The 20625-nt window shown below is 37.4% G+C and overlaps 1 protein-coding gene across 8 annotated transcripts in view; it reads left to right on the top strand.

Annotated features, from left to right (window-relative positions):
• The window catches only part of RASGEF1B (RasGEF domain family member 1B), a 547852-nt gene that overhangs the window by 295794 nt on the left and 231433 nt on the right, over positions 1 to 20625 (top strand). For 3 of the 8 annotated variants that reach the window (XM_025426389.3, XM_025426357.3, XM_025426378.3), the window contains one exon: positions 4193 to 4284. The exons of the other annotated variants lie outside the window; for them this stretch is intronic. The gene's annotated coding sequence lies outside the window, so the exon portion shown is untranslated. The remainder of the gene's footprint in view (positions 1 to 4192; positions 4285 to 20625) is intronic. 8 annotated transcript variants of the gene reach the window in all.

The raw sequence follows: 20625 nt of genomic DNA, 5'->3' as shown, positions 1-20625 counted from the left end.
GCGCCACCCAGGGACCCCCTGCCGTGTATTGTAGTCTCATTTTACAGTTAAATAAACTGAGGCTCAGAGATATTAATTAAATGGCTCGACAAGTAGAATTCCATGAATCAGGATATACAAAGGAACAAACATCTCAAGTTCATGACTGACGGAGGAGATTCACCTTCCTGGATTAGAAGATTCCACAAAGTGACTTGCAAGTTGTATGATTCTAGATGTGTAGGAGCCTTTGAGACTGAATTAGATACCCTTGAGTTTTTTAAAGTTGCGAGTAGGAATATGATGTATTAAAAAGGTGACGCTTACCTAGGTAGATAGGTAGATGGGATGAAGAGAAGCTGGTTTATAGAGGTTGGCTAAATAATATTGTAATAGCCAATGTATGATACACTTGGATTTATTATTTTTTATTTTTTAAAGATTTATTTATTTATTTATTCATGATAGGCAGAGAGACAGAGAGAGACAGAGAGAGACAGAGACACAGGAGGAGGGAGAAGCAGGCTCCATGCTGGGAGCCCGACGTGAGACTCAATCCCGGGTCTCCAAAATCGCATCCTGGGCCAAAGGCAGGCGCCAAACCGCTGAGCCACCCAGGGATCCCCTGCGCTTGGATTTATATTTGGATGGGGGGATGGTGTAGGATAGAGAGCAGAAGATCCAAATGAAGGACATACCAAAGTAAAACATGGAGGTCTTGGTAATAAAACAGACATGGCTGATGACAAAGAAGGGGAAAATAAAAGGTGATTCAGTTTTGAGGCATGGAAGAAGAATGGCAATTCAACTGACACAGACCTGGCTCTTTGAATTCTCAGACAGACAATTCTCTGAAAGCATTTCCAGTGCTAGTGGAACACAGGGCTGGAAGGCCGTTGCACAGCAGTTTTCTGGTTTGTCTATAATCATAAAATTAATTTGATTGGGAGAGCTATCAAATAAGAGATAGGGAGACTACAAACCCGAAGAATAACTTTTGTCAAAGTCAAAGTGATGCTTCCAATGTTGATGAGTGTGTTTCTTTACTAACAAGAACATCAACACTAAACTAAACCACTTAAGCCAGTTTCTGCCTTGCTTGGGGAAAAGAGTTTCTACAAGCTACAACACGGACAGGAGAACTATAGTTCTTTAATAAGATTTCTACTTGTGAAGATTTGTAAAGTTTTCAAAGTCCTTTCAAAAAAGTAGATTTTACTCTTATGAAAATTTGTATTTCTCTGGTTTCCCCCGACAAGAACAGTTTCTGAATGCAGCTTTTGAACACAGAACTGCTGTTTTGGTGGGCATTTGAATAGGTTGGTGATAACAGAAGCTTTTGAATACAAAAGTGTTCTAAGCAGATTTTAGTATAATTAGTAGCTCATAGAATAGTTATATTCTAGTGTTCCAGAGTTTTCCTTATTTCAATAATCAGGAGTATTATATAAAAAGGAATATTATGTAACCAAATCTCACAGCTTTTAGTGAATAATGGAAAGGAAGTTAGGTTAGGTATCTTTCATGGACATAGAAGAGTCAGAATTTTTAAGTGGGCTTTTATTTTACCTGAATCTCTGTGCGGGGGAGGCAAGGAAGCAAAATGTTAATAGGACTTTTAAAGTCCTTTTGTTCCAGATCGTTTTTGAGTAGATGAGACCTTGAGTCAACAGCTAATTAGTGGCTTCCAGATGCAGACTCTTTGATCCGAAATGGAAAAAAAAAAAAAAAAAAGGTATCTGACCAATGACCTTCCAGTGTCTGGGGCAGAAGAGAAGCTGACAGTTCTGGCTTTTCCTTCTCCCCCACAGTCTTCTCTTTCTCCATCCAGGTAATGTTTCCAGCATTCTCTAACATTGCGAGGCTATCTGCATGGACTTTCTACTCTGGAAATTACCAGCTGTTGTGTTGTGAAAATGTATTCCATGTTCTTCACAGCAAGTTGACAAGCATTTCCTGAAAACCTACCATATACTCTGTGCTAGTTCCTGTGCAAAAAATTTCCTTCATGTTGACTGAGTCTGGCTCTTCTTCTCTATGGAAACCTTGATAGAAAGCTAACTAACACTTCCAGGGATGCCCTTCGTTTGGGATGTGGACAGTGCTGGCAAGAGAGTTCCATAGTGAATTAGTATCATATCTTTCTGTGACTTCTCAATGCTAGATTCCTTTCAGCAAGTACGAGCCTTCCCTGAGATATATATACCTCACTATATCTCACATATATAGTGTCGTGCTCACATATATATACATACACATATATATGCATGGGCTACTGTTAAAGAGACAGAGACTAGATGTAGTGACAAGAGACTTGAACTAAGGAGGATTTCTAAACTGGAACTTTCCCATCTGCTGTGAGGCTTTGTCTTGGTTGTCTGACTTTGGGCAAATCCTTTGGTTCCTCTTTATCTCAGTTTCCCCATCTGTAGAATAAACAGTTGGTCTAGAGGCTGCTTATGATCCCTGCTGTTTCCCTCGCCTCTAGCACTCCGTCATTATATATTATTTAATTTTTATTAGGGAAAATACTACCTTCTATACCCTCAGCGTGCTTGGTAAACTGATATAAACTATGTTAAAGTGATAATATTAGCAAAATTTGCTTTGTTGGTCATTCAGAAACACATTTCCGTCATTGGGAAATAAATCGACTAGAATGGATAATTTGTGTAATGTCACTGTCATGCCTCTTTATTTTTTTAAATATTTTATTTAAATTCGACTTGCCAACCTATAGTATAACACCCAGTGCTCATCCCATCAAGTTGTCGTACCTCTTTAACTGGATGTTTCATGTGTGGAAAATAACTGTAACTCTCTTCAAGTGATAAAGCCACAGAGTTTAATAAGACCGTTTTACTGCATCTGCTCTATGGAGGCAATTTTTTGTTGTTCTTTTATGGAAAAATGATTTTTTTCAGTAGATTAATACAGGCACAACATATTTCTATGGCGGGAACAAGGAGGGAGATAGGGATATAGGGTGGGAGAATACAGAGGAGAGAGAACTAGGTAGAAACAAAAGAGATCCTAATAAAATCTGCATGCCCTTTAGAAAAGAGAAAAAGGCACAGCTGCTCCTGTAAATCTAAAATAAATAATAAAGCTTTGTTGTTTAATTATTCAGTTACATAGGGCCTGTTAGTGATGAGGGTGAAGAAAACAGAATAATCTATTTAAATTAAACCGTCACAGGGCATTCTTTTGGGCCCCGGCTACTTCTCTGACTCGCTGTGGGAGGTGTGCTTTCTGGGTTGGCATCAGCTCAATCAGGATGGTCTGTCATTCTCGACAGCAGAACTTAAAGGCTGGGGAGTGAGTGGGGCACAGGGAGGGAAGGAGATTCGGGACACCTGTGCTTATCCTCACAGACTCAGGGAAACACTCCCTAGGAGAACACACACCCATGCCTGCCCCTGTGATATATTATACCCTGTAATTCTAGGGCAAATCATCATTCCTTTGGTTCCTTTTGAGATCCTTTCTTTTGAACCAAAGTTGGACTTTTCCACAAGATTCCCTACCTGGAGTTTAAAGCTTGCTCTGATTTATCCCCTAATACTTTTGTTCCATTGCCAAGGTTCTATAGCCTCAGTTACAGGACCCAGGTGTGATTTTGCTAGCAGCTAAATCTGGTCCCTTGATAACCACCAAAAGCAGTGGCTTCCTGCAGAGGCTGCCCTGGCCTTGGGCTTGTTGTGTGGTCAGAATACTAATTGCTGCCTCTGATGTTTGTCACAAATGCCTAGGAATGAAAATATTCTAGTCTAAGATTCTTTTTCTACCTCTCCTGTGAATCTGAAGTTGCATATGGATGGTTGTAAAGGGGGGCAGGCAAGGTGCCTGAAGTCATAGTTCTTCTCTGTGTCTAACCTTCCTCACTGGATAAAGGAGAGGGTTGGCTGAGGTCATTCCCAGCTCTAACACAGCAAGACAGCACAATGTCCACATCTTTATCAGTATTTTCCTACCTGCTCAAATCCCATCAATTCTGTGAGGCCTCTTTGTCCAGACTCTTTTGCCTCCACCAAATAACCTTGCTTTTTGCAGTATCATCTCACCATGTTTCATTGTAACCCTAACAGCCTGCTTTATATTTTAGGCTTTGTATATGTGTCTGTCTCCCTGACTAGCCTGTTAACTCCTGGGTATCAGGGCTGCTCATGTCTTATTTATCTTTCCATTTCTCATAGTGTTTTCTGCATTGCAGGCAGGCATTCAAGAAATAACTGAGTTCAACAGAACTACTCATTTGCTGTCACAGGGAAATGATCTGTAAGCAAGTCCTTAGGAATACAACAGGTAAAACCTCAACTCCTATTAACCTCTTTAGAAGCATAGCAATTGAAGAGGTAGTTAGCTCCTTGCTGCCAGACCAAAGCTAATTAAAAGGACAACTGGCTCCAAGAATTCTAGTTCCCTAATGTACTTTTAAAGTTCTATAGCAAACAAGGTTATTTTAATTCCTGCTAGATTAATGACCCCACAAAGAAGTGGCCCCTACAGACCACATCTACAGATATTCCAGAGATAGTAAGTCTTGGAATCCAATGAAAACAGACCAATCAGAGCTCTTTTTTCACTTTTCTGGAACAAAAAATTCAAAATGGTATCATTTCAGTGTATTTTTCAAAGATTTATTGAGTCCATACTATATGTTCAAGGTATTGGGAGATATACAAAGCTGGAAACAGCTTCTACTCTTAGGAGTAGCTTATTAAGAAATTGCTCACATAAAAAAAAAAAGAAATTGCTCACATGACTCTAATGTGAAGTTGAGTTTAATAAGTACAACCAGCAAAGTGAAAAAAAAATGCCAATTATGGGGCTCAGAGAAAGCTCATATTTGACTGGATTAATTCAAAAAAGCTTCCTGGACACTGTAGAATTTGAGGATGGCATTAAACGTTAAATGCAATTTAAGTAGATGAACAAAAGTAAGAAAGTGGGAAAACACAGAGTATAGGTTAATAGTTCAATTTTTTTTCAGAATAGAGATTATATATGTTGGAGTTGTGGGAGATAAGACAGGGAAGGTAGAGGAAGTTCATACTATACATAATATTAAATCCCAAATGGATGTATTATTCTGAAATTGGTAGGCAATAGGGTGCTAGAAAAGGATTTTGATCAGGGGAGTGAATGTTTCAGATCAGAGGTCAGCAAACTTTGACCAGTGGGCCACATCCTGCCTGCTAGCATGTTTTGTTAGAACATGACTGTGCCCATTTATGTATTTATTGTCTGTGGATGTCTTTGGGCTACATGGGAGAGTTGAATAGTTGTGACTGACACATATAGCCATATGCCCCACAAAGTCATAGCTATTTACTAGATGTCTTTTATGGAAAAAGGTTGCTGCACCCTGATAAGAACAGCATTCATTCATTTAGCCATTCATTTATTTACTTACTTATTGATTAATTCAGCAAACATCCAGCATTTACTGAGTACTAGGGATATAACCTGTTTTTTCCCCATTATTTAATTTAAAGTTGGGGTGCCTGGCTGGCTCAGTCAGTGGAGTGTGCTACTCTTGATCTCAGGCTTATGAGTTTGAGTGCCATGTTGGGTGTAGTAAAAATAAAATCTTTTAAAAAAATAAATAAAAAATAAAGTTGGATCTTTATTCAAATTACTCTTTAGAATTGTTCAGAGAATTTAAAGTCTCTTATAATTCTTTTTTTTTAAAGATTTATATTTATTTATTCACAAGAGACATAGAGAGAGAGGCAGAGACATAGGGAAAGGGAGGAGAAGCAGGTTCCAGGCAGGGAGCCCGATGTGGGACTCAGTCCCAGGACTCTAGGACCATGCCCCAAGCCAAAGGCAGCCGCTCTACCACTGAGCCACCCAGGAATCCCTCTTATAATTCTTTATTAAACTTGTAGTTTCTTCAAATGCTGTGAAAATGTTCATTTTTCAAGCATACCTTGCTAATCTTACCAGCACTAAAGTTCAAGGATATCTAAATCAATGATTCAGGTACAAGGTGAAAATATAGTAAAAACTAACTAATGTGGTGGAAAGGTTATCATATTGTAAGTGAAAAACAGGGGGATCGGTTATACTGCATGGATGGTCCCCAACTTAAAGGATTAACTTAAGATTTTTCAGCTTTACTATGGTGTGAAAGCACAGTACACATTCAGTAGAAACTCTCAGATTTTGAATTTTTATCTTTTCCCAGGTTAGTGATATATAGTACAATACTCTCATGACACTGGGCAGTGGCAGTGAGCCACAGCTCCCAGTCAGCCACATGATCATGAGAATAAACAGTCAATACATGTACAACCATTCTGTGCCCGTACAACTATTCTGTTTTTTACTTTCAGTATAGTATTCAATAAATTACATGAGATATTCAACACTTTAGTATAAAATAGGCGTTATTGAACTGTAGGCTAATATAAGTGTTCTGAGCACATTTAAGGTGGGGTAGGCTAAACTATGAGGTTTAGTAGGTTTAGGATATTAAATGCATTTTCAACTTAATGCTGTTTTCAACTTATCATGGTAAGTTGAGAAAGATCTGTGTAAGTAAAAATTACTTTGGCCTCCTTATCGATAACTGAATATCTTAATTTTTCCTCTAAGGAAAGATGGCAATAGAAGGGAAGAGTATGGGCCAACCTCCCCATAACCTCCTCCCCAACCCCACTTCTATGACTACTGGTACCACCACTTCCCCTGTTATTTCTATCACTTCTGGTGTTATGGAAAGTAGTCCTGTGACTGTATGAGTGTTCTGGAGTTGCTTGAACAAATACCACAGACTGGGTGGCCTAAACCACAGAAATCTGTTTCCTCACAGAACTGGAAGTGAGAGATCAGGGATTAAAGTGCCAGCAGGGTTGGTTTAATTCTGGGACCTTTCTCCTTGGCTTGTAGATGGCTATCTCCTCCCTCTATCTTCATATGGTCCTTCCTCTGTGTGCCCACATTTTCTCTGTGTTCTAATCTTCCCTCTTCTTATAAGGGCCCCAGTCATATTAGATTAGAGTCCACCCTAATGACCTCCTTTTATTTTAATCATCTCTCCAAAGACTGTTTCTCCAAAAATAGTCACATTCTGAATTAGTGAAGGCTAGGACTTCAATATATGAATTTAAGGGGAGCACAGTGTTTCTCCTTTATTTTCCCTCTAAGGGAGAACTTTCCCTCTCAAGTGAAATAGGAGTAGCAGAGGTATGTTCCCCAGCTAACATTTATGTAATAAGTGAAGAAGCTCATAACAAAAATATGTAATTAAAATTGAATATATAACGTGTGTGTTATGTATAGTGTTCTCTGTCTCTATTACATTTGGTAATATAAATATCTAGCTATGTATAACACATATGTGCACATATGCACATAAATATGTTTATTTGTTTATTTTTTTCTCACTCATATGTTTAAAACCCATATATAGAAAAAGGACACTGAAAGAAAGTACACCAGAATATTAATATTAGTCATTTTTTGGTTGTGGGACTATGGATACTTTTTTTAAAAAAAGATTTTATTTGTTCATTCATGAGAGACACAGAGAGAGAGAGAGAGAGGCAGAGACACAGGCAGAGGGAGAAGCAGGCTCCATGCAGGGAGCCTGACGTGGGACTCAATCCCAGGTCTCCAGGATCAGGCCCTGGGCTGAAGACGGCGCTAAACCGCTGAGCCACCCAGGCTGCCCACTACTTTTTGTCTTTTCTCCATGTTTTAGTATTTATTAGATTGTCTCCAATTAATATGAATTACTCTTTAAAGAAAAATGTATACTTACTAAAATTTTAAAAGTAAATTATTAAATTATTCATCCCTAGACAAGTCATTCATAACAAAACAGTTGATAATTCCCACTCTCTCTTTTGGAGTAAGTCCTGCCATAGAATTATTGAAAGAATTAGTGAAGTACTTTGAAAGGAATATTCTTTTTTTTTTAAAATTTATTTATTTACTCATGAGAGACACAAAGAGAGAGGCAGAGACTTAGAGGGAGAAGCAGGCTCCCTCCAGGGAGCCTAATGCAGGGCTCGATCCCAGGACCCTGGGATCATGACCTGAGCCAAAGGCAGATGCTCAACCACTGAACCACCCAGGTGCCCCTGAAAAGGAATATTCTAAGAACAAATTACTCTTTCTGGAAACCAGGAAAAAAAGTCAAATCTAAAACTTGACTACTCTATGAGGAAGTGAAAAACTAATAAAAAATTAGAATACCAAACAAGTAAAAATACAAAGCTCTAAACATAAGTATATTTTAAACTTTGTTTATTATCAGAAGGATTATGCTAATATGGAGTCTTTGGGTCCAGACCTATGTGTACCTCTTGTTCTCTTATTAATACTTTGCTAGTCATAATAATGTATGACTTTAATAATCAGGGGAAAAAAGAGTGAATTCAGGAATTAGCCAGCCAGTGAGACCAACAGAGAGGCCAAATAATGACTTGGACTTGAGTTTGGTTGGCATAGTTTTCCCTAGCAAGAGGAGGAAATTTCTTCCAATAAGAAAGGTAGCAGAATTGAACATTTGTTTTCTTCCAAATTGATCTTGGTCCCTGGCCTGGATTTGGATTTAACAATCTGGGGCTTCTTAAAATTGGCTAATGGCCATTGTCCTCACAAAAACATAATACAAGGTTCACCTACAGATGCCTATGGAATGCAGCCAGTGGGCCTGAGTGACAAATGAAGCCCACTTGTGTTTCCTTTGGGCTGGGTAGTTTTTAAAGAAAATTAGAGATTTGGAATAAAAATCTAAGATTCTGGCTTCTAAAAAAAACGAGCTGAGAGTATTTGGTATGCATTCCAGTATCGACACCAGCTTTTGAAGGAGGCTGTAGTTGCTACTTGTCCCTGTTATTTCCCCCACACTGGCATAGAGTTGCAGCTGCAATTCATCATCACGCCTGTTGTACCACTCCTTTGAACAGTTAAGCCAGGCCACGAGTATCTCATGTTTAAAGAGTTTTCTTGAGGGAGAGGTAAGGATTAAAAAATGTTTGATGTGAGCACATTGGTGTGTTTACTCATTTAGGTCACCTGCTTGCCCCTGTAGTGATTTGAAGTGGTGACCCTTCTGTGGACATTAGAGAAGCGGTGCTGAGAGTCTCTCTATGAGTTAAAGAACCCAAAGGAAACAGGTGTCATGGCTCAGGACCAGACTGGATGAGACTGAGGGCAAAATTGTTGGAATACTACATGAATCCCCGTGTCATCCTCCCAGCACTAAGATCCTTACCATGGTGTAAAGCTGAGTCTGTGAGAGATGCTTGGTGATAGTATAGAAAGAAAGTATTCCCACATCTTAGCGTCTCAGGAGCCAGGTTTTATTTTTCCCTCATACCATTTATGTCCATTGTGTGTGACTAGGGACTCTGCATTGTGTTCTTTTCACTTTGCTACCTCAGCTGACAGAGCAGACAATATCTGGAACATTGCCAATTGCTGTGGTAGAGGGAATGAGAGCTATGGAAAACTGCTCACTGGTTCTTGAAACTCCCACTTAGAAATAATACATGTTATTTCTGCTCACATTTCATTGGTCAGATTAAGTCACATGACCATGCCTACCTACAAAGATTATACCTCATGAAGTCCTACCAAATCCAGAAGTCAGAGAGTTGGAAATGGTTGGTGGATAGCATCAAGGACTGTGAGTGACATAAACCTCTGGAATCTCTCTTAATTTATTCATCCTGCAGGAAGAATTTGAATCTCTCTCCCTTAAATTGAACTTGAGAAAGGAATGACTGATAAATATTCACATGACTCTTCATGTTGATAGCCAAGGAATCAGAGACCATGTACTTGGACATGAACTTTGAGGAGGTAGGCCCTGTTTGTCCAGTAGGAGTTGCTCTTTGGTGCAGTGAGTATAATGAGCTTTTTATGGGTTCCTCACCCACAGCATTAAAAACCATTCCCATTGTGACAGCACAGCAGAAGAGCTGAAGCTTTTGTGTTCTTCCAGAAATAAAAAATAAATAAAATGAAGCTGGCGTTTTGGCCCTTCATTGCTGTCTTTTCATCTCACCCTCAAAATGACTTTTAGCATATACCCTTTTTTGACATGGCATGATTTGAATGTATAGACAGTTTAGTGTATTCTTTTAAAATTCCACAAAATCTACACAGATATTCCCCAGGTATGTTTGTATAATGGTAGTGAGTATTTTACTAAACCTTTAAAATTAGTTCATCAAATAGCCTAAGTATGATTTCAGAAAAGTCTCAGGACTTTTATTCACTAAGTCAGCACACTTGACTTGGTTTGTACTTTCCTAAGGCAAAGCATCAATATTCTTCCCTAAAAGATTCTGGTGGATGAACAGAGGTATTCAAACAGACAACTTAATCTTTCAGGGGGAATTTTAGCTACTTTATTTATTTATTTATTTTTTGAATTTTAGCTACTTTAAAGTCACATCTACTGTCATCAAGATTTATACTGCTTTTTTATTTTTAAAGTACCTCTCTGTGATTTGTCTTTATAGAGAGAGGAAGAGGAAGGTTAATTATTGAAAGATTTCATACAGAAAGAGAAGTATGTTGCCCAAAAGTGTGACTTAAAACTGGGAGTAGTCTGTTCTGACTGGACATTTATTTTTTTAATAAGGAATATTTCTATATATTAACTAAATAGAAGACACATTTAGTTCTACATGGTGGGGGAAATTAATGCCAGAAAAGCTCTATATTGTTCATGTATGAAGTTCTTTCATTTTCATCAAGGACTCTAAAACCTTTTTTGTGGGTGTCTTTATGTTTTACCTATCCTGTTAAAAAGGAGAAATGAAAAATATTTTTCTTCTTATAAAGATCTTCTCTTCTAAATATGTGAGCCACAATGACATAATTATTTGATCTCCTTAAGTCAAGGTCTGTGAAAGACCCAGTCTCAGGACTCAGAAAGCAAGATCACACAGCTCAATTTGGTTGGTAGTACATGACAGGTCATAGCTTGAGTTGTATGTATCAATGGATTTCTAATGACTGGTTTTGTGGAAGTATAAATCTTTTGGATTAAGAATAGGAATGATGATGGCCCAAGTAGAGATAGTAGAATCAGCTGTCCCTGTGGGAGAGTGGAAAGTAACCACCCCAAATGCCAACAAACTCTCAAAAGTTCTCATCTGGTATCCTGGCTTCCTGCACACTGACTGTTCTCAGACTCTCCTTCTGCAGAGCCAGTTCCTTTCTGCAAGACATCTGGCACTCTAGTTTCCCCCAGAGAAAGGTAATTCCATTCATCCAGGGCAGCAGGAGGTTGCATTTCTTCTTTTCACAGCAATATGTGGCTTCTTTTCATCTAAGGATCACTGAAGAGCTTTTGAAAAAATAAAGACATACTTGCAAGTCATGGAAAGCATGTTACCCCATTTTACAGATAGAGAAGCTGAGCAGAAAGACAAAATTTAAAAGACCATTTTCTCAGATATAGCAGAAGCCAGAAGGCATATCTGATGGAGCGATCTGATTAAATCACAATTCATAGACATTTTTTATGTATGTGTATGTGTCTTTAAAATCAGCCCTGCAATTAAAACATAATTATGCTTTGCTCTTTTGTGGTACCTTTCACCCAGGGAACAGAAAGTGCTTTACAAACATTAATTAAGCTGCACAACACCCCTGTGAGGAAGGTAGGAATTATCCTGCTCTTAGATGTGGTGACATGGAAACTGAAGAATTTAGTAATTTATCCATGATTACAGTGGGGATTGTTGTCCAAGGTTCCATATGGTTATAGTTTCTCTGTAGTCTTATCCTTCAGTGAAATGCATTAATAATCTTTCGTGGAAAGTATTTTCAACTGCTTATTGTTATTAGCATTTTTCTATTTTTTTAATCAGTGCTTTTATAAATTCTTTTCATTAAATATCCACTTTAAATACTAAGTCAGAGCTTAAATTATAGGGAACATTTTGGTATTTTCATTGATTAGAGTACTCTAAATATCTAAGGTCTTACCTAAATCTGAAAGTCATTTTAAGTATTTTTATCTTTCAGTAAATTTTTTATTGTAAACTATGTTGAAGTAACACATAGATACAGAAAAGTGCTAAAATCATAAATATTTGGTTTGATGAATTTTTACAAAGTGAATACACTGGTACACCAACACAGAGCATTAGTAGCATCCAGAACCCCTTTGCCTCTGTGCCCACATCCAGCCACTGCCCTCCCAAAGGTAACCAATGGTTTGCATTCTCACAGCAGAGATTAGTTTTGCCTATTTTTGTTCTTTAAATACTTGAATAATACTGTAAGTACTCATTTGTGTCTGTTATCTTTCCTTTTTAAAAAAAAATGAGGTAAAAATGTTATACAACATTGTGTTAGCTTTAGGTATGTGACATGATGGTTTGATATTGTGAAATGATCACTACAATAAATCTAATTAACATCTGTCACCATACAATGTCAATTATACTTCAATACGAAAAAAAAAAAAGCAAAAACCAAATCTCTATGCAGTCACAGAATTTTTTCTTGTAATGAGAACTTTTGGGGTGTCTGGGTGGCTCAGTTAGTTAAGCAGCCGATTCTTCGTTTCAGCTCAGGTCATGATTTGAAAGTCCTGGGATAAAGGCCTGTATCTGGCTCCACACTCGGCAAGGAGTCTGCTTGGGGATTCTCTCTCTCCCTCTCGCTCTTTCCTCCCCTCCTTCTCTAAAATAAATAAATAAATCTTCTAAAAATGAGAACTTTTTAAGATTTACTCTTAAATTTGAGAGTTTGAGATTTACTCAACTTTCAAATAAGCAATGTGTATATAATAATATGTATTATTAATTACGGTTTCCATGTTGTACATTATATCCCATGACTTATTTATTTTACAACTGGATATCTGCATCTTTTGACTCCCTTCACTCATTTGGCCCACCCTTCACCCCCAGTCTTCTGGCAACCTATATAGTCTTCTCTATATCTATGAGCTCAGCTTTTTGGTTTTGGTTTTTGCTGTAAATTCTACATATAAGCAAGGTCATAAGGCATTTGTCTTTCTCTGACTTTTTTCGCTTAGTATAATGTCCTCAAGGCCATCCATGTTGCTGTAAATGGCAAGATTTCCTTTGTTACGGGTTCATTGTTTATGTGCGCTTGTATGTTTTATATAATATTTTATTTAACACATTGCTTCCATATTTTGGCTGTTATAAAATAATGCTACACTGAACATAGAAGTCTGTATATCTTTTTGAGTTAGTGTTTCTGCTTTCTTTGGATAATTACCCAGAAGTGGAATTGCTAGATCATTGGTCTTCTTTCATTAAGCATTATGTTTGTGAGATTCATCCATGTTGTTGCCTGCAGTTATAGTGAGTTCATTTTCATTGCTGTAGAGTAATTCAATTGTCTATTTCTTTATTTTTTATATATTTTTTATTTTTTTAAGATTTTATTTATTTATTTGTGAGAGACACAGAGAGAGAGAGGCAGAGACACAGGAAGAGGGAGAAGCAGGCTTCCCGCAAGAAGCCTGATGTGGGACTTGATCCCAGACCCCAGGATCATGCCCTGAGCTGAAGGCAGATGCTCAATCGCTGAGCCACCCAGGAGTCCCTAATTCAATTGTTTAAATACACCACAATTTCTCGATCTGTTCTATTGTTGATGAATAATTGTTTTTTTCCAATTGTTTTTTGATTTGAATATTGTTTTTAAAGGTATGTTGTTATATGCATTCTTCTTTAATTAGGTTGAAATAAGTAAAAATCTTTTTATTTATTGTGAAGGCATTGAGACAAATGAATGACATATATTAAGGAGTTAGTAAATGTAACTGAATGAGAAGGACTGAGAGTCTTAAGAACTTGTTTCCCAGTTGTGGAGCAGGAATAATTAACATTTTTATTTAAACCTGAAAATATCACCTACCTTATTGGTTGTTCACAAGAGGAGTTCACAAGAGGAGTTCACAAGAGGCAGCTTAGAGAAGTAAAAAGAGCTCAGGTAGCAGGTAGACCTGGGTGTGAATTCTCACTCTACCTCTTACTATGTGACCTTGGCCAGCTCAGTCATTCAACTCCACATTTCTTAGCCATCAGATGGTCTCTAGGTAGGGTGCCTGGCTGGCACAGTTAGTGGAGCATCTTACTCTTGATCTCAGGGTTGTAAGCTTGAGCCCCACATTGGGTGTAGAGATTACTTTAAAAAATAAAATCTTAAAAAAAAGATCTCTAGTTTTGTTGAAAGATTTGAAACTAAATACATAACACTAAGTAGGAACTGAGTGAATGGCATATATTGTTAGATATTTTCTGACCCAATATGACTCTAAATCCTACCAAATGGTAGTCTGACTGACTTGGATTATAGTTTGGGGTTATTAATAATATTTATTTGAAAAATTCAATTAATAAGTATACAGTGAGTATAGAGACATCTATTTTCAAAGAGACCTCCAACATTAAGGATTTCTGTATTTCTTTTTGAAATATATTGATGAAGATACAGTATATATGATGAAGATACAGTAGTTAATTGATTCATCCTTGGTCTCTAAAAGAGTTAATCATATAATGAAAGAACAGATCAAATATCATTACAGACATAATCTGTGAGCAGCCTGATTTCATATATGGTTTAGGTTTGGAAAATTATTGACCTTAAGGTCAGCATTCTGTGGAAGTGGAAAAGCTTGGGCAGAAAATCGGTATGGGATTTTGTGCTTGTTGGATCCTACATCAAGGAGCTTCATGTTAAATATTTTAGAAATGATCATAGTTGGAACAAATTGAATGGGAAGGGTGGATTTTTTTTTTATTTGCCTGATTCTCATGTGGCTGGTTGCCAATTAAACACATTTTACATATTCTTGAGTTTCTACTGGAGAGTCATTTATCTGAATTACTAATTCACCCTCTTCTACCTTTTCCCATCTGAGGAAATGGTACCCAGTTGCTCAAGCCACAGCCTGAATGCTCCTGACTTCTCATTCTACCCAGACCCATCTAAATCAACAATTCCCACCAATTCCTCCTCCTTAATATTTTGTGAATCCACCCACTTCTCTCTATCTTCTTGCCACTACCACAATCTAGTCTGCCAGCATCACCCACTTGGATCATTTTAGGAACCTTATACCTCATCTGCTAGCATCCATTTTCCCTCTTTTACAATACTATCCCAATGTTACAGCTAGAAGCGATCTTTTAAAACAACAAATTAGATCAGTCCTGCTTCTGCTTCAAACCCTTTAATACTTTCATACTGAATTTAGGGCAATGTTCAAAAATCCTTAACTCAGTCTAAAAAATGGCTCTTCTCTCCTTTGCTGCCCTGCCCCAGAGATTTCATGCTATAGCCATATAGGCCTTTTTCCTGGTACCTGAATGCCTTATGTTCTTCCTCCACATGCTTCTCTGTATCCTTTCTTTCTCTCACAAACTCCTACTCATTCTTCAGGTCTCAGCTTTAGTATGTTTTTTCAGGAAAACATCCCATGATTCCATGCATTAAATTATTGGTTCCTTACGATGTATACTTGTGTAGCATCTTCTACTTATATTTATAATATTGTTCGTACTTAAAATCTTTGCAGTTAATGTTTACTAATAGTCTATAGGGTTTATGAGAATAGAGATTCTATCTACTTTGTTTACTTATGTATCCCTGTTACTTAGTGCTCAGTAAATATTATTGACTGATTGAGTCATGTATTTCTATAGGGTAGGATTAGATTGTTAATATCTCCAAAGGAAACAGTGGACAAATTTTCTCTCTTCACAAATATGGTAATTATTATTTTAAGACAATTAAGAAAATTGTCAGTATTTGTGAAACTAAGGTAGATGACTCTTCAAAAGGAAGTATAAGGGCTTTATTCTGATATTTATTTTTGCCATTTTTCTTGATTTATCTTGTTATCAATAGATAGGCCTTAACTTCACAATATAAAGAGTGACAACAAAATACAGTGTAAATGGTCTTTGGTATCGCAGTAATAGCATGCAGCAGCAACATATACCCCCAAGGAACTCTTTTTCCAGTCTAACTTTTCTAACCTTTTAACTACTTCTCTTCTCCATATGTGCATCAAGACCATGTGCAGGCTCAGAGAGAATGCCTCTTCCTCTCCTCTGCTACATCAGCTGAGTGCAGTGTTAGTTCCTCAGAGTGGAACATGGGAACCATTTCACTTAGATCACCTGAGGTTTTTACTGCAAGTGCAAATTCCTGCTCCTGTCAGAAACCCTGAAAATTAAAATCTGGCAGATGAGGCCCAGGGAACTACATCTTTAATAAGAAGCTAAGGATTCAAAATTACTGGCCCACTGCCTAGTCATTACTGGTTAGGAACTGACAACAGGCATGTATGATGCTAACTTTGGGGAACACAGAACTATACTTTATGCACACCTTTGTCACTAAGGCTCCCTTGTTAGCTTTAACCTTCAAATAACCTGAATCTCTAGCATGATAGAAGCCATAGAGGCACAAAGCTAAAAGGACCTTAAGAGACCATTTGATTAGGCTTTGTGCATCAGGCATATTTATACCCAAACCACTTGGGATTGTTAATGGTCTTTTTCCTTACTGGAGATGTTTAAGGGCAGAGAACCTATTAATGTATCTTTGGTTTTTCACTGAGACAATCAGATAATCTTAAGTTATCTTCTTTTAACTCTAAAACCTTTTGGATTTAGCTAGGTTCCATTTCTTCTTGTTTGGTACTTTGTAAACATGGAGAACAACTAACATGGTCACATTCTTAAAATACTTACATATAGACATCCCATTATCCACTAGGACTAATGCTGAACAGTACCCCAAACACAGACTCATCTAGTTGGAAACAATCATAAACACTAGTTAAGTTGAACCTTCTAATTTTACAGACATGTAAACAAATGCAAGGATTAGATGTCATTCAGTTATAAATCTGACAGATTTATGAATATATTTCAACACCTCAAATTAATTTTTATCTTGAGTTAATTTTCCCATGGTGCAGTTGGAAAGCATCTGCTCCATCCAAATTCAGATCTGTTTCAAATCCTTATCTATCACCTACTACCTATATGATTTCAGCACATTACTTGACACACTTGAGCTTTGTTTTCATAATATTGTACTATATATGAAGATAAAATTTACGTTTGTATAATCATATGGATAACTAAATGAGATAAAGCATAGTGACTGGCACATAGTGGATGCTCAGTTGAAAATTTATATTTGTTGTTCGTGCAATTTTTTGGAAGACAGTTTGGCAACATGTATCAAAATATAAGATATGCATACTCTGTGACTTGGCAATTCTGTCTGTGTAGTGAAATCAGGCACTGCATGCAATGTTCAGAAATCTATAAAGTAGCTCACTATTACAGGACTTCAATTACATTGTTGTCAGGGCTTATTTTTTTCAAATAAGAATCTCAAGTAAAATCTTGGTACAACCCAAACACCCTCTTACAGTGATGCTATCTTCTGACAACCTTCTAGAGGAAGTTAACTGTATCGACTTCAGTCATAAGAAGAAAAATAATCATGATAAAAATAAGTTAACAGTTTATTCAGTGTATGTGCCAACTCTGTTTATTCACTTAATCATCACCATAACTCTGATGTAGATACAATATTATCCATATTTTAGATTAAGTAATATATGTATCTTGTTGGGGAGCAGTGGAGTGGAAGCATTGTCACACAGTTAATCATTGAATCAAGATGAGACATAAGTTCCTTTGATTCCACAGTCAAGGACTTAAATCTGTAATTCTTATTTGTAGGGATTTAACAAAAATTACTGTGTCCCATCGCAGACTTTTTGAACCACAGAGGTGTAAGGCAGGCAGAATTAAGAATAGCTATCAAAACCCTTATGCTTTCCTGTCTCTTCATGCTCCTTATATGTGGTCTACTTATTAAAAAGAAAATATACTACCATACATGTGATTCCCTATTAACAATAATCAATTATTGTGGCCCTATATTTACCCATCACACATTTTACACGGTGTCTTTGAATTGCCCCAGGGAGTGGAGTCCCCTTTTGAAAGACCTTGATGAAGAAACCTGGTTAGGTACAGATGCTCTTGAATACTTGTTTTACTTACTAATTGGTTGGGTGTAGATTTCCTTGTTTTCCCTTGTCAAGGAAGCTGAGGTTGTGACGCAAGCCAATAGACTACAACATAAATTTAGGGAGGGAGGAAGGAAGGGAAAATCTTGGAAAACTCAAAGACCTGATATTTCCCAGACATGCCCCAATTTGCTTTTGACCTTGCTCCAAAAGGAGTTTCCATAATGGAATGTGTGTGACATAATGTGACCTTCTTGGAGAAGTTCCAGTTGAGATGTTAGCCTTTCCTTTCTTATAATCTGGGATTCTATTCTTTGGTTCTAGATGCTAAATGTTAAGAGAGGGACTGGTAGTTGGGTCCCCCACACTCTAGCAGCATACTGCCTTTCTTCATGGCAGCTCTGGTCTCAACACTGCTTCATTCTCCACCAACATCACCAAGTTGGGTGGGAACAATTTGTGCCTCAGGTAATATGTGCAGTTTAAAAGTGTTTGCTAATTATATCCTCCTACCTCTAACCAGCCTTGTCTGCTAAGTAATCTGAGAACTAAAACAGTTTCTCTTTACATTCAGCTGCAGAAAAGACTGAGAAAGACTTGGGAGGTGAGAGAATCTGCCCAAAGCAGCATGGGGGTGCATGCTGAGCCAACCAGAACTCAACTCCTAGCATTTCCAATCTATTAGGCAAGATTACCTCCCAGTTTGCCGTGTGGGCTGCCTCATTCTCCTGATATCTTCTGACCTGAGTTTTTCTTCTGGAACTAACAACAAGGTTAGAAGAAGGGTCAGTCGTCTGGGTGACTTGGCAGTGGCTTGCAGTAGGATGGCTTCTTTCTCTATAATGATGAGATTCAAGCTCACAGTTTAAATGCTTGTCCCAAAATATTTCGAAATGTGAAATGCATGCGAGCCAAATGACAAAAATGTTTTTTTAAAAAAACAAAAACATGGGCTTCTTGTCATCCACCACACTGGCTGTTTTAATGTCTGTTCAGTCAGTAAATTATTCCATCTGATCTTCATTTCTGATGATATCCAGATGGTCTAAAAGTCAATCTTTTCTGCAAAAGAGAAATTATCTGTGAGAAGTTAGTAGCCTTTATGTTCAGCCTTGGTGTGGAGAGGAATTAAATGGAATGACATAGGACTGTCTGTACCCAATTAATACTAATTGATATTTAAATAATTACAGGTCCTATATAGTTAATCTGGGGCTGGATTTAATTATTGTTTTTAAATCTTAAAAAGGAAAGTATATCTTTCTTCCAAATCATAGAACAGTTTGTGAAAGCCAAAATGGCTAATGTTAAGTTTTCTTCCTATTTCTCTCAAATCTTCTAGAATTAAAATGCTGTTTTGATGGATTCAAAGACATTCTGTACCTAGGTAGATTCTGAAAGCTTGAAATGAGTCATTGTGTGGACTATGGTGTCTAAGGTTTATTCTGTTTGTTTTATTTTTCTTTCTTTTTATTTTTTATTATTTTTAAATATTTTATTTATTTATTCATGAGAGACACAGAGAGAGAGACAGAGACACAGGCAGAGGGAGAAGCAGGCTCCATGCAGGGAGCCCAATGTGGGACTCGATCCCAGACCCAGGGATCACGCCCTGAGCCAAAGGCAGATGCTCAGCCACTGAGCCACCCAGGTGTCCCATGAGCCACCCAGGCATCCTTGTTTGTTTTTAAATGTAACCTTAAAATGGCTAATAATAACACAATGTTAATGTAATTTTGAAGTCACTGTCATTTATCAGACTTTTAAAATAATTTTCTTTTTCAGAATGAAAATATCAATATTAGCTTCTATTTATTGAGTCTCTATCCTATAAGCAGTATAGTAGATGTTTTCATTTCTTATCTCATTTAGTTCTTTTTAGAATCCAGAAGGTAGACATAATTATCTATGTTTTATGGACATAGAAACAGAGGCTCAAAGAATATCAGTAATTTCCTCAAATTGCAAAGGTTATAAGAATAAGAATCCAGAAGTGTTAGACTCAAAATCCAGGTACTCTCCACTCTGGGAGATAGTTTACCAAATTAAAACCCTCACAGACTATGTTCATATTCAATGAATGAAAAGTAAGCTTTGTTAGATAGTTGCTCCTTACTGCAAGAAGCCAGTGGAAATACACTTTCCCTTTCCACACACAGATATGTTTATACCAGGGCCTAGAATACCACTTAGTAGGGACTGATTTTCTTATTGGCTGGATATCAGGAGAGAATCCCACATAATTGTACATTATATGGCAGATATTACAGAACTTCGGAAGTGCATTTAGTTTTGAAAATCAAATAACAAAGTATTAGGATTTCAGAAGTACTCAGGAGAGCGTGAAGGACACCGCAAAATGGATGTTACCATACGAAGGCTGAATCTTTCAAAGAATATCAGAGACCTCAAAACTCCCACTTTGCTTTTTTTCCCTTCTATCTTTCCCTTTCCCCCTCAATCCATCTCTCTTTGCTTTTGTATTTATTCTCACCCTCATGCTTTCTGATAATCAACAGTTTTCTTCTCTAACTCACCAGAAGGGTATAACCACCATGCCACTAATGTGAGAGCTCACCATGGGTGTAAGTGGAGGTGACCATGGGCACCAAAGTGGA

The sequence above is a fragment of the Canis lupus genome, chromosome 32, assembly GCF_003254725.2.
Source record: "Canis lupus dingo isolate Sandy chromosome 32, ASM325472v2, whole genome shotgun sequence".
In the NCBI taxonomy this organism is placed as follows: domain Eukaryota; kingdom Metazoa; phylum Chordata; class Mammalia; order Carnivora; family Canidae; genus Canis; species Canis lupus.
The sequence above is the reverse complement of the archived record's forward strand: the minus strand, read 5'-3'. Positions and strand labels throughout refer to the sequence as shown.